Source organism: Gossypium arboreum, chromosome 8, assembly GCF_025698485.1.
Source record: "Gossypium arboreum isolate Shixiya-1 chromosome 8, ASM2569848v2, whole genome shotgun sequence".
NCBI classification, from domain to species: Eukaryota; Viridiplantae; Streptophyta; class Magnoliopsida; order Malvales; family Malvaceae; genus Gossypium; species Gossypium arboreum.
In genome coordinates this window covers 71649621-71663669 of record NC_069077.1, presented here as the reverse complement: position 1 = coordinate 71663669, position 14049 = coordinate 71649621, and the positions used below count along the sequence as shown (strand labels likewise).

The following is a 14049-nucleotide window of genomic DNA, read 5'->3' as shown; positions in this document are numbered from 1 at the left end:
ATCAATTTTAACTAGCACGTCTTCAATAATACCCCTAGAAAATCTTATAGTTTTGTCTGCTAATTGAATGTTCATCCTAGTCTGTTTGGGTTTCTCGAGACCTAATTGTTTGAACATTTTGTAGGGCATGATGTTAATACTAGCCCCTAAATCAGCTAATGCATTATTAACATCTAAACTACCAATTAAGCAAGGAATCGTAAAACTCCCTGGATCTTTTAGTTTGTTGGGTAGTTTATTTTGGAGAATAGCTAAGCAAACTGTGTTTAGCTCTACATGCGATGCCTCGTCCAACTTCTCCTTATTTGCTAAAAGCTCCTTTAAAAAATTCATTGCGTTTGGCATCTGCGATAGGGCTTCAATAAACGGTAAGTTAAATATGTAATTTTTTTAAGAGTTTAAGAAATTTACCAAATTGTTCATCTGAGCGGTCTTTCCTTGTCGCGTTGGGGTGTGGCACATGAGGTTTATATTCGACATTCACTGATTTGTTTTTATTATGACCTACCTCACCTAGACCTCTGCTTACCACAGTTTCTTGCCTCGGTTCTGGCTTAGGCTCAACGACTCCTTCGTCATCTTGAATATTAATTGCGTTAAGCTATTCCCTTGGGTTGGGTTCAGTATTACTTGGCAAGCTACCTTGTGCTCGTTCAGAGATTAGTTTGGAAAGCTAGCCTATCTGAGTTTCGAGCCCTTGGATTGACGCTTGTTGATTCTTAAGTGCTGTCTTGGTGTTCTGGAAATAGGTTTCTGACACCGAGATAAACTTTGTGAGTATCTCTTCAAGTTTCGGCTTCTTTCCTGTTGATAGGGTGGTTGTTGAAAACCCAGAAGATGTTGTGGTCTTTGATGTCCTTGACCGCCCCACGAGAAATTGGGATGGTTCCTCCAACCTGCATTATAAGTGTTACTATATGGATTATTTTAGGATCGAGAGTTATCGATACCCATATATTCGACTTGTTCCTCCTTGATGTTAGGGTTGAAGGGTTGAAACTCTATGCATGCTCTTCATTCATCTCACACCTCATTACTGGATGTACCTGAGTAGAACCAAGTAAATCATCAATCTTTTTATTTAGAAGTTCTACCTGGTTTGACAGCATAGTAACCGAATTGACGTTATAAACGCCTACTGTTTTAGTTGGTTTTGTCCTCATGACTTGCCACTGATAGTTATTCAGTGACATCTCCTTTATAAACTCATAAGCATCTTTAGGTGTTTTATTGTTGATGGTTCCTCCAGTAGCTGCGTCAACCATTTGTTGAGTCAAAGGATTCAAGCCATTATGGAATGTTTGAACCTGTAGCCAAAGCGGTAACCCATGGTGAGGGCACCTTCTCAGTAAGTCCTTGTATCTCTCCCATGCATCATAAAGAGTTTCTAAGTCCATCTTCACAAATGAAGAGATATCATTATGTAATTTAGCCGTTTTAGTCGGCGGAAAATATTTTAGTAAAAATTTTTCAATCATTTGTTCCCAAGTAGTAATTGACCCTTGTGGTAACGAGTTCAACCGCTGATTATCTTTATTCCTCAATGGAAAAGGGAATAACTAAAGATGTACGGCACCATCAGAAACGCCATTGATTTTAAATGTATCACATAGTTTCAAAAAGTTTGCTAAGTAAGCGTTGGGATCTTCATCCTGCAAACCATCAAACTGAACAAACTGTTGTATCATTTGAATTGTGTTAGGTTTTAGTTCAAAAGTATTTGCAGCTACAGCAGGTCTAACTATACTTGACTCAGTTCCTGTTAAAGTAGGTTTAGCATAATCATACATAGTGCGTGGAGTAGGATTTTGATTAATCGCAATTACAGGAGGTAGCTAATTGTCTTGGTTTTCAGCCATCTCTTCTGTTGGGGGTTGAGTATCATCCTCTTGCTCGTTCTCTATGTATCTTAAGCTTCGCCTTATTTCTCTTTGGTTTCTGTGAGCTATGCGATCGATTTCTTCGTCAAAAAGTAGTGGTCCTGACGAGTTTCTTCTTGTCATAAACTATAAAAACCTACCAAGAGAAAGGAAAAGTAAATTAATAAATAATAATAATAATAATAATAATAATTAAATTAAATTGCAAGGAAAAAAAAGGCTAGAGTAATAAAAATTGAGCGTTCCTAATATCTTAGTTCCCCTGCAACGGCGCCAAAAACTTGATCGCGTGATTTCATGATAGGTTTTAAATATTTATAATTAATCTTTCTTGAAGCTAACTATTAGCGCGATGTAGGCAAGTGTACCTACCGAACAGTAGTATAGTTTTAGCAAGACCGGATTATCGAACCCAAAGGAACTAAAAGTACTAGTAATGACTGTCTTTTTATTATCTAGCCTAAGAATAAGGTGGTTTTGTTTTAACTAACTAATTATCTAAACTAAGAACTCACAGAGAATAGAATTGGGGAATTTCTTTTGGGAAAATCAATTGAATTCAGACAATACCTAAGAAAAAATTCACCTAGACTTTACTTGTTATTCTGGCTCCGAATCGGACGATTTATTCATTTAACTTGTTCCGTAGAGATCCCTAAGTTATGTTATTATCCCTATTTAAGACTAATAACGTCTAATCCCTAGATTGAATAATTGAGACCTTTCTCTAATTAACACCCTAGGGTTTCATTAACTCTATCTCCTTATTAGGTTTCACCCTAATCTGGCAAAATCTTGTCACCCTATCTCTAGGTGCACAATCAACTCCGCTTAATTATGACAAATGTACTCTTAGACAGGGTCTATTCCTCCTTTGAATAAGAGCTTATCTTGAATCAGTATCCTGGGATATCAAAACAAGAATTAAGAACACATAATTAAGAACAAGTTAAATATTTATCATACAATTCAGAAAATAATAACAAGATTCGTCTTAGGTTTCATTCCCCTTAGGTATATAGGGGTTTTAGTTCATAACTAAAAAGGAAAACATCTCAAAAGAATAACGAATACAAAACATAAAGAAAACCTAAAACTCCTGAAGGGAAATTAAGGGGAGATCTTCAATCTTGATGATGAATCCAACTTCTGAGATGGATCAATCGGCTTTCTTCGAGTAATTCCATCCTCCCTCCATATGTGCCCCCCTTTCTTCCTTCTCTAGGGTGTATTTATAGGCTTTGGAATGCCTAAGAGCCCTCAAAATTAGCCTTTTCCAAATTGGACTCAACTTGGGCTCAGCAGGGACACGCCCGTGTGCGATTACTTCAGGCCGTGCTTGAGCCTGCCAAATTGACACGGTCGTGTGGTCTGGCCGTGTGAGGAGGTCCAGGCCATGTTGATTTCGTACTTTGGCCCATTTTCTCTGTTTTTGGCCTGTTTGTCGTTCCTTTCGCTCTCCTATGCTCTCTTAAGTGTAAAACATGAAATTAAAGTATTAGGAGCATCAAATTCACCAATTCTAATGGAAATCATCCATAAAATACGTTAAACATGGGGTAAAAATATGTAGAAATTATGGTTTATCACTTATCAATCACAACCCATACTGCATATTTCTTTCTCGGTGTCAACGACGATCCTGTCACAAAATCCATGGCAACTCAGTCCCGTTTCCACTCAGGAACTAACATAGGCTGCAACGAACCTAAAGGTACCTGATGTTCGACTTTTACCTATTAACAGATCAAGCATCTAGAAATAAACTCTGAGATATGTCTCTTCATTCCTACCTACCAATACATTTTCTTCAAATCATTATACATCTTTGTACTACCTGGATGAATAGACAAAGAACTGCTATGTGCTTCCTCTAAAATCTTTCAAATAAGCTCATCATTCTTTGGTACACATATCCGATTTCTGAACATTAAACAACCGTCAGAATTGATCTAAAAATCTGACTCTATACCCGACTCACACTGAGCTCTTTTGGCTTGCAACTCAGTCTCATCTTTCTGAACTTCACAAATTTCTTTAAGAAACATAGGCTTAGCTCTTAATTTGGCTAAGATAGAACCATCATCCGATAAGGTTAAACTAGTGTTCAAAGCTCTTAATGCAAATAAAAATTTTCTACTCAAAGCATCAGCAACTACGTTTGCCTTACCCGGGTGATAATCGATCACTAGTTCATAATCTTTAATCAACTCTAGCCATCTTCTTTGCCTCAAGTTCAAATATTTCTGAGTCATCAAGTATTTCAAACTTTTATGATTAGTAAATATTCGACACATCTCACGATACAAGTGATGTCTCAAGATTTTCAACGTAAATGCAATGGCAGCTAGTTCTAAATCATGTATCGGATAATTTTTCTTGTGTGGCTTTAGCTGTCTAGGGGCATAAGCAATTATCTTTCCTTCCGTGCATAAGTACACAGCCTAGTCCATTCAAGGACGCATCACTGTAAATCACAAACTCTTTACCCGGTTCTGGTTGTACTAAGACAGAAGCTTCAGTCAACAATGTCTTTAACTTATCAAAACTCTGCTGACACTTTTCAATCCATTCAAACATGACATCTTTCTGTAGAAATCTTTTCAATGGAGTAGCTATTAGGGAAAATCCCTCCACAAATCGTCTATAATAATCGGCAAGACCAAGAAAACTTCTGACCTTTGATACATTCTTAGCAGGCTTCTAATAAAAAATGGCTGAAATCTTACTCGGATCAACTCTAATACCTTCACCTGAGACTATATGTCCAAGAAAACCAAATTCCCGTAACTAGAACTCACTTTTGCTAAACTTGGCATAAAGCTGGTTATCTCTTAAAGTCTGTAAAATTGTTCTCAAATGCTCTGAATTCTTAGTCTTATCATAAGAATAAATCAAGATATCATCAATGAACACACTACAAATTTATCCAAGTAAGGGCTGAAAATTCGATTCACTAAGTCCATGAAAATGGCAGGAGCATTAGGCAAGCCAAATGGCATCATAAGGAACTCATAATGGCCATACCTAGTCCAGAAAGCAGTCTTCGAAACATCTAAGTCTTTAACTTGCAACTGATAATATTCGGATATCAAATCTATCTTGAAGAACACAGTAGCTCCCTTCAATTGATCAAACAAATCATCAATTCTAGGCAGTGGATACTTGTTCTTAATAGTCACCTTGTTAGGCTGCCGATAATCATTGCACAATCTCTTCGAACCATCTTTCTTTTTCACAAAGAGTACTAGTGCACCCCATGGTGAACAACTAGGTCTTGCAAAGCCTTTCTCCGTTAGTTCCTGCAACTGAACTTTCAATTCTCTCAATATCCATTGGAGCCATTCTATAAGGAGCAATAGAAATGGGTGTTGTACTCGGAAGCAATTCAATACCAAACTCAACTTCTCTGATAGGAGGCAAACCTGGTAGTTCTTCCAGAAACACATCAAGAAACTCACATACCACAGGCACTGATTCAATTTTCAACTCTGGATCTTTAGTATTCAACACAAAAGAAATATAAGCTTCATATCCTTTTCTCAAGTATTTCTGAGCAGACATAACAGAAATCATGGAAATTAAACTATCTGACTCATCCGAATTAACCCTAAGAATTTCACCATTTTCGCATTTCAACTCAATAAATTTCTTTCCACAATTCACTATCACGTCATGCGCAGTCAACCAATCCATACCAAGAATCACATCAAACTCATCAAATGGCAATAGCATGAGATCGACTGGAAAACAGTAACATCTAATCATCAAAGGGAAATTTTTACATACTTTGTCTACTAATACATGCTAACCCAATGGATTCGATACTTTAATCACAAATCCCGTAGACTCTATGCACATGTTCATACTAGGCATCAATTTCATGCAAACATAGGAATGGGTCAAACCTGGATCAATCAAAGTAATAACATTAACATCATAAAGAGAAAATGTACCTGTGATTACATCAAGGGAGTATGCCTCTTCACGAGCACGGATAGCATAGGTCTTTACAGGTGCTCTTACATTTGGTCTTCGTTGCTGAATCTCTAGATGCACCTCTACCTGCCCCTATTCCTAAACTTCTCAGAGGTCTGCCTCTAATAGGGGCATTGTTTGATCTTACACTCGGTATTACTTCTCTTTTAACCATCTCAAGACACTCCTGAATGAAATGATCTGATGCACCACATCGGAAACAATCAGTCTCAGTTGCTCGAAATTGACTTAGATGACGTTGACCACATTGAGGACACTCGGGTCTATCAGGCTGAATACTGCCAACACTCACAATTGAAGTGGTCTGAGTTTTCTCACCTATAAATCTTCTACTCTGTTTTGGCTAGAATACCCTGCTGAAAAATTAGATCTCGTAGAGAACTCTCTAGGCCTCTTGGATGTAAACTGAAGTGACTTGCTCATCTGTCTTTTCTTCATGTCTTGCATCTCAATTTCAGCTTTACCCTTTCCTTTTAGCAACTCCTCTGCCTTACAAGCTCTTTCCATTAAAATAACAAACTATTTTATTTTTAAAACACTGACTGACAGTCGAATATCATCATTAAGCCCATCTTCAAATATCTTGCACATAATAGCTTCAGTAGACACATACGCTCGAGCATAATTACTGAGTCTGACAAATTCACGTTCATATCCAATCACTGTCATCTTACACTGCTTTAGTTCAAGGAATTCTTTTCTTTTCTGGTCGATGAACCTCTGACTAATGTATTTCTTACAGAACTCCTCCTGAGAGAAATCCCAAGTAACCCTCTCTTTCGGTACTACTGACACAAGTGTCTTCCACCAATGGTAGGCTGAGTCTCGTAAAAGTGATACAACACACTTCATGCACTCCTCAGGTGTGCAGGATAACTTATCAAAGACCCTGATAGTATTCTCGAGCCAAAATTTAGCTTCCTTTGCATCGTCATCTTTAGTAGCCCAAAACTCTTCGACCCCTTCTTTTCTAATTTTATCAACTGGTGGCTTCTCTCTTTTGACTATATCTGTGACTAGGGAAGCTAAATGGATAGTCTAAGGATCATGAGGGGGTGGAGGTCTAACAACCGGATTCGTACGAACGAACTCGACAAACCATTCATTCATAGCTTGGAAGAAGGCTTCTTGAGCCCCTCCCCATTGACTAACTATAACGGGCCTTTCACTAATATCTGGTGGCACCGTCCCTTCTACGGGAGCGGGTGTGTTACTTTCTACATTATCTGCACCAACTCATTCGGGATCCATCACTATGAAAGAAAAACATTTTAAGATTGTCAAGAATCATCACACTATCAAAATATAAGTATGGCACGTATAGATAGACTCTTATTCATACTGAATATTCTGAGAACCGACTAAACTCTTACTTTGATACCAATAAATGTAACACCCCTTACCCGAGACCGTCTTCGAAGTCTAGCACGAGGCGTTACCAGACTTATCTTACCTGTTTGGGGCATAAAAAAGATTTTACTTTAAAAAAAAAATAATTTGCTCACATTCATCCAATAAATCCCTAAAAAGGACCCTTGAGGCCCTAAAACATGGAATTGGAGCGGTTCTGGACCAAACCGGGAACATTAAAAATTTTTCGATTACTTACACAAATCAAAACAATTTATTTCACTATTCATAATAAAACCGTCCATCTGCGTAACAGTCACTAAATTAATTATAACTCGAGTTACAAAACTCAAAATTTAAATCCGTAAATTTTTCCTGAAACTAAACTCATATATCTTCTTACCATAATATTTCTAGAATTTTTGGTTTGGCCAATTAGTACAGTTTATTCATTAAAGTTTCCCCTGTTTCGCAGTTCAACGAACCTGACCTCTCTACACTAAAAATTGATTATGTCATTATACAAAACTCAGATAACGTTCTATTTGTTTCTAATAAAAATAGACTCACTAAGGAACCTAGAAATATAAGCTATGTTATAATTATTTTTGTACAATTTCTAGTGATTTTCCAAAGTTGGAATAGGGGATCATGGAGTCACTCTGAACTAGTCTTACAGAAATTTAAATATCTCAGAATATAGACATCCTTTGCTTGCTCAATTTCTTTTCTATGAAAATAAAGTCAATAAGCTTTAATTCCATATCTTATTCACCATTTAATTCCATTTCTAAAATTTTTAGTGATTTTTTTCAAAACCACGTCACTACTGCTGTTTCCTAACTGTTCTATGGCCAACTCTTACTCTTTCATAATTTCTTTGCATCAAACCTCATTTAGGCATACATAATACCAAAACATTTTCTTATTTAGATATATCATAAGCTAATCATTACCAAGTATTCACATTCCATTCTTTAATCATATCATAAGGACATACACACACAATAGCCAAGTCCCTATACATGTCATAACTTAAAGTATATCTAGTTACAAAATACCGAGATAGCTCGTTGATAGTGTGAGGCAATCTTCGACATCCTTACGATTTTTCAAGTTGGCTTTGTGATACTATAAAAAGAGAGAAAAGAAAGGGAGTAAGCATAAACCCTAGTAAGTTTGCATGTAAATAAATAACAACATTCTAAATGAATTATCAAGATAACCTGAACCTTTCGAACATGGACTTATCTTACCTTCCCTTTGGTACACTCTTTGAATTTTCCGTTGAACCATTTGGAATACTAAGGATACACAGGTACCTTTCTTTTTTAAACTTACCATTGCCATGTCTTGCCATGGTCTTACGTGGTATCCTTGCCTTATGAACTCACCATTGCCATGCCTTGGCATGGTCTTACATGGGATCTTTGCCTTATCGTAGTTTATCAGTGCCATGTCTTCACATGGTCTTACATGATTTCCTTGCCTTGTAAAACTTATCAATGCCATGCCTTGGCATGGTCTTACTTGGTATCCTTAAACCCTAATGTCGTGACATTTGTATCCTACACATTCCTAAGGTTCAACGGGACTTTTAAGTATCATTTCTCCATCAATTCTTGCTTGAATCATCAAGAAATAAATTTACAATATAAATATATAGATGCTGAAAAATAAGATCATTAATTATAAATAATAAAACATTGCATTTATTTACCGCAAACTTACCTCGATACAAAATACGATCAAATATTTTGATTTAGTCCTCAACCTTTTTCTTTCCTCGGTCTAACCCCGAATTTTTTTCTTCTTGATCTATAATAGCAAATTTAACTTATTTAATATTCACATTTATCAAAACAGTCCTTAACTCTAACTTTGGAAAAATTATGATTTTGACCCTAAACTTTTGCATATTTACACTTTTTCCCCAAGGCTCGGAAATGAAACTTTATCCCTAATTATTATGTTTTATGACATGTTGATCATTTATTTACCTACGACAACATCAAATTCCCACTCTAACATGTACTTATGACCATTAGGTATTTTTACCGATTATGTCGTTTTACTCATTTTCGCTTAAAATCGCTTAGCTCAAGTCATTTAACATAATTTAAAGCTTCATATTCTACCATAAAACATCAAAATAAACACATTTCACCTATGGGTATTTTTCCAAATATGAACCCTATGTTAAATTATTGCTAGAATAAGGTAAATCAAGTTACCGAGATTTAAAAAATGTAAAGAACATTAAAAACGGGGCTTGGAATCACTTACTATGAAGCTTGGAAGCTTGACAAAACCTAGCTATGAGAAACCCTTGAAATTTCGGCCTGATGAAGAAGATGGGCACATTTTGCCGTCTTTTTCCCTTTTTTTAATCTTTTTATTACTGAATGACTAAAATACCCTTCATTAAAACTATAGTTATTTTTATCTATGTATGTCCATTTTTGTCCATGAAAACCTAATGGTCTAATTACCATTTAAGGACATCCACTTCAATTATACCCTTCAATTTAATCCTTTAGCATCTAAAACTCATATTTATCAACTTTTGCAATTAAGCCCTAGTAGGCAAATTAAGCATGCTATCTATAAAATTTTCCATCGATACTCTAACACATGCGTCTAATCACTCAGTAAATTATAAAAATTAATCGAAATAAACTTTTCTATCTCGAATTCGTGGTTTCACAATGACTGTTCTGTTTAGGCCCTATTTTGGCCTGTTACAGAGACGTGAAACATATTTTGAATACGGTCTAATTCTTAAGGTAGCTCTAACTGATAAGCGACCAATCCCGCACATTTTAGAATGCGATATGGTCCAATAAACCTAGGGCCCAACTTGCCCATACGATCGAATCTCAAGACCTTCTTCCACGGAGAAACCTTATAAAATACGGAATCACCCATAGAATACTCAATATATCGTCTCTTCAGATTTGTATAAGAATTCTGTCTATTAGAAGCTGCCTTCAAACGATCCCGAATTAGTCTAACCTTATCTTCGATCTCAAAAACCAACTCAAGACCCAAAACCTAATGTTTACCCAACTTAGTCCAACATAGCGGTGTACGACAGTTACGGCCATACAAAAGCCTCGTATGGTGCCATTTGAATGCTAGACTGGAAACTGTTATTATAGGCAAACTCACTAGTGGCAGATAATCCTCCCAACTACCTCGAAAATCAATTACACAACTCCGAAGCATATCCTCTAGTATCTGAAGCACCCTTTCAGATTGACCATCGGTCTGACGATGGAACGTAGTACTAAAGCCTAATCTCGAAACTAGAGCCTCGTGCAATTTTTTCCAAAACTAAGATGTGAAGCAAGGATCCCAATCAGAAATTATCAAAATAGAAACCCCATGCAATCTTACAATCTTAGAAATATACAGCTTTGCTAACTTCTGCAAAGAAAATTCCATCAGAACCAAATTAAAATGACCAAACTTGGTCAATCGGTCCATGATAACCCAAACAGAATCCTTCTTAGTGGGTGTCAAGGGCAACCCAGTAACGAAGTCTATCGTTACTTGTTCCCATTTCCATAAGGGAATATTAACTGGTTAGACCAGACCAAAAGGCAATTGGTGCTCAGCATTAACTTGCTGACACGTTATGTAACACCCCTTACCCATATCCGACGTTGGGACAGGATTTGAGGCATTACCGGGCTAAAACATTAACATTCACACAAAACCGATCATAAAATTTCGTTCAAATGTAAAACTTTTCAATTTCATGTAAATTGTCCCTTATAAGGGCCTACGAGGCCCAAAACATACATTGAAGGTGATTCGAGAATAACCGAGGTCTTTAGAAAACTTTAGGGTAACTTAGAAAAATTTTCCTACTTTGGGAGTCACACGCCCGTGTGGGTAAGCCGTGTGATTACACACGCCTGTGTCCTCAGCCCATGTAACGCTCTAACTATGATGTCATCATACAATTAGGGTCACACGGCCAAGTCACAAGCCCATGTGCTTAGGCCATGTGAAAAATTAAATTCTCAAAATTAAGTGCAAACTTCACACGCCCTGGGCACATGCCAATGTCCTAAGGCCGTGCCTGTCACACGGCTGAGACACACGGTCGTGTCTCTGCCCGTATGCTTACTACTGGGCATTTTGTTTGCAATAATTAGGGTGCAGAGGACACAGTCTAACCACACGCCCTTGGGGTAGACCGTGTGTCACACACGGCCTAGACACATGCCCGTGTGTCTACTCGTGTGGACAAATTTGAGGCTTTTTTCCAAGCCATTTGTCACCCTTAAATGCTCATTTACTCATTCGTCTAAGATGACATGCAACCTAGTACATTTTGTCACTTAAAGACTCACAAATGTGATTATGCCAGGCCTTTGTAATGACAACATGTCGCTTATCCAAAACATCATACTTTCATATGGCATTCCACACCAATTTCATATTCATTCATTATGCTAAATCTACTTTTAATTTACCTAATTGTACCATAGATTGGGCATAGTTATTAACCATGATTTATTCACATAGCATATGTGCCATTCATCACACATCTCATCCACAAACAAACACATCAAACATAAAAACATTGCATGCATGTGTAATTGATTAGGGTTACAACCCAAATGATCAACATGAACCATATCACATGGCCATATACAAAATAAATCAAATATTTCTATAAGCCAACACATTTCACTAGACCAATATGACATATAATAAAAATACCAAGTCCCTATACATGCCATACTCAAGATATTGAGACTAACTATACCCCAAATGTCCAGTTGGTAGTGTGATCGAGCCTCTAACTTTCTTCGATCCCCGAGTTGGCTTGGTGATACTATAAGAAAATGGGAAAAGAGAGGGGAGTAAGCATGAAGCTTAGTAAGTTCGCATGCAAATAAATAGCAACAATAATCGTTGATATGTATATATATATATATCAACATTAGTGACATAGCATAGATGTACTTAGGTGTTATTCTGAACTCATAAATATAACTCAAATTTGTAAACATAACTTACACATTTTCAATCTTACCAAAAATTCATCACATATTGAGCTCATACATATGAGTTTATCGTACATACATGTACCAACTCAAATCACAATGTCATATTCCTTCTTCATTGATTTACTTGTCGATTGACTCACAAAGTTTACCCATTAAACACTCGGAATATTATTGGATACACGGAAGACTTGCACATAGTGCTTCAAACGTAGCCACATGCTACCTCATATCACAATGACATATTTCTTGCTCATGAGCTAATCACGAGCTTGCTCTCACAAGCTGACAGTTAGGACGTAACTACTTGGGTTGCTCACACAAGCTGATAGGTACCTGCAACACATGCCAGGCTACCCAGCCACCAGTAGGACGTACAAGACCAGCACCCGAATTCACATATCAAATTTACACATATATCCATGAGCTCATATCTATATAGTTCCTAGTGACATGTCACATTGTATCCTAAACTATTCATAAGGTTCAAACGGGATTTTCTTGATATCTTATATTTGTCGAATTCATTCACAATCTCGTGCTCATAGATTACCACATCATTCACACACTTGACATAATAAGTAATCACATAAACTCATACATTAACAAAATATTAAAAACATGATATATCATTGCAACATTTACACATGAACTTACCTTGGTACAAAATGATGGTAATCGAGCCTAATCATCGTGTACTTAATTCTTCCCTCGATCAAGACCCGTATCACGTTTTTCTTGATAATCAAGCTTGGAAATGTTGAACAAAACCCTAGCTATGGCTATTGGGAAATTCGGCTAGCACTTGAAGAAGATGGACACATTTTTGCTTTGGTTTTCCCTTTCTATTCTTTTAATTACCAAATGACCAAAATGCCCTTAGGGTCTTTCTTTCAAATTTTTCCTATGCATGTCCATTTTTGTCCAAAATTATAGAAATTGGTCAAATTTCTAATTAGGACCCTCTAATTCATAATCTAAAGCAATTTCATGCTTAAAGCTTCTAGAATGCAAGTTTTGCATATTATTCAATTTGGTCCCTAAAATTCAATTGGACATTTTATGCATAGAATTTCTTAATGAAACTTTCACACAAGCATGCAATCATATCATAGACCTCATGAGAATCATAAAATAATTATTTTTATTTCAGATTTTGGTCTCAAAACTACTATTCCTACTAGGCCCTAATTCGAGATGTTACAATTCTCCCCCTTAGGGATTTTCGTCCTCGAAAATCTTACAGGTGAAAAGATTCTGGTACTGTTTCCTCATGGCCTACTTGGGCTCCCATGTAGCCTCTTCAACCCCATGTCTTTGCCATAAAACTTTCACAAGAGAAAAACTTTTATTTCTCAAATGCTTGACTTCCCGAGCCAAGATCTTAACCGGTTCCTCACCATATGTCATATCCAGTCTGATTTCAACCTCAGTCAGTGTAATCACATGAGAAGAATCGGATCTATATCGGTGCAACATGGATACATGAAATACATTGTGAATCTTTTCTAACTTAGGTGGTAAAGCCAATCGATAAGCAACAGACCCTATCCTTTCGGTAATCTCATACGGTCCTATATAACGAGGGCTCAACTTACCTTTTCTACCGAATCTCAAAACCTTTTTCCATGGAGAAACTTTCAAGAATACTTTATCACCGACCTGATACTCAATTTCCTTTCCTTTCAAATCCACGTACGACTTTTGTCTATCAGATGCCGCTTTAAACAATCACGAATTAATTTCACCTTTTCTTCGGTTTCCTTAACTAAATCGATTCCATGAATCTTATTCTC

The 14049-nt window shown here is 36.7% G+C and overlaps 1 non-coding gene across 1 annotated transcript; it reads left to right on the top strand.

Moving 5' to 3' along the window:
• The first annotated feature begins 1323 nt into the window (after positions 1-1323).
• LOC128280223 (small nucleolar RNA R71) lies at positions 1324-1429 on the top strand. The gene has a single exon (XR_008270404.1). It is a non-coding gene; the product is annotated as a small nucleolar RNA R71 (small nucleolar RNA).
• The last annotated feature ends 12620 nt before the right edge of the window (positions 1430-14049 follow it).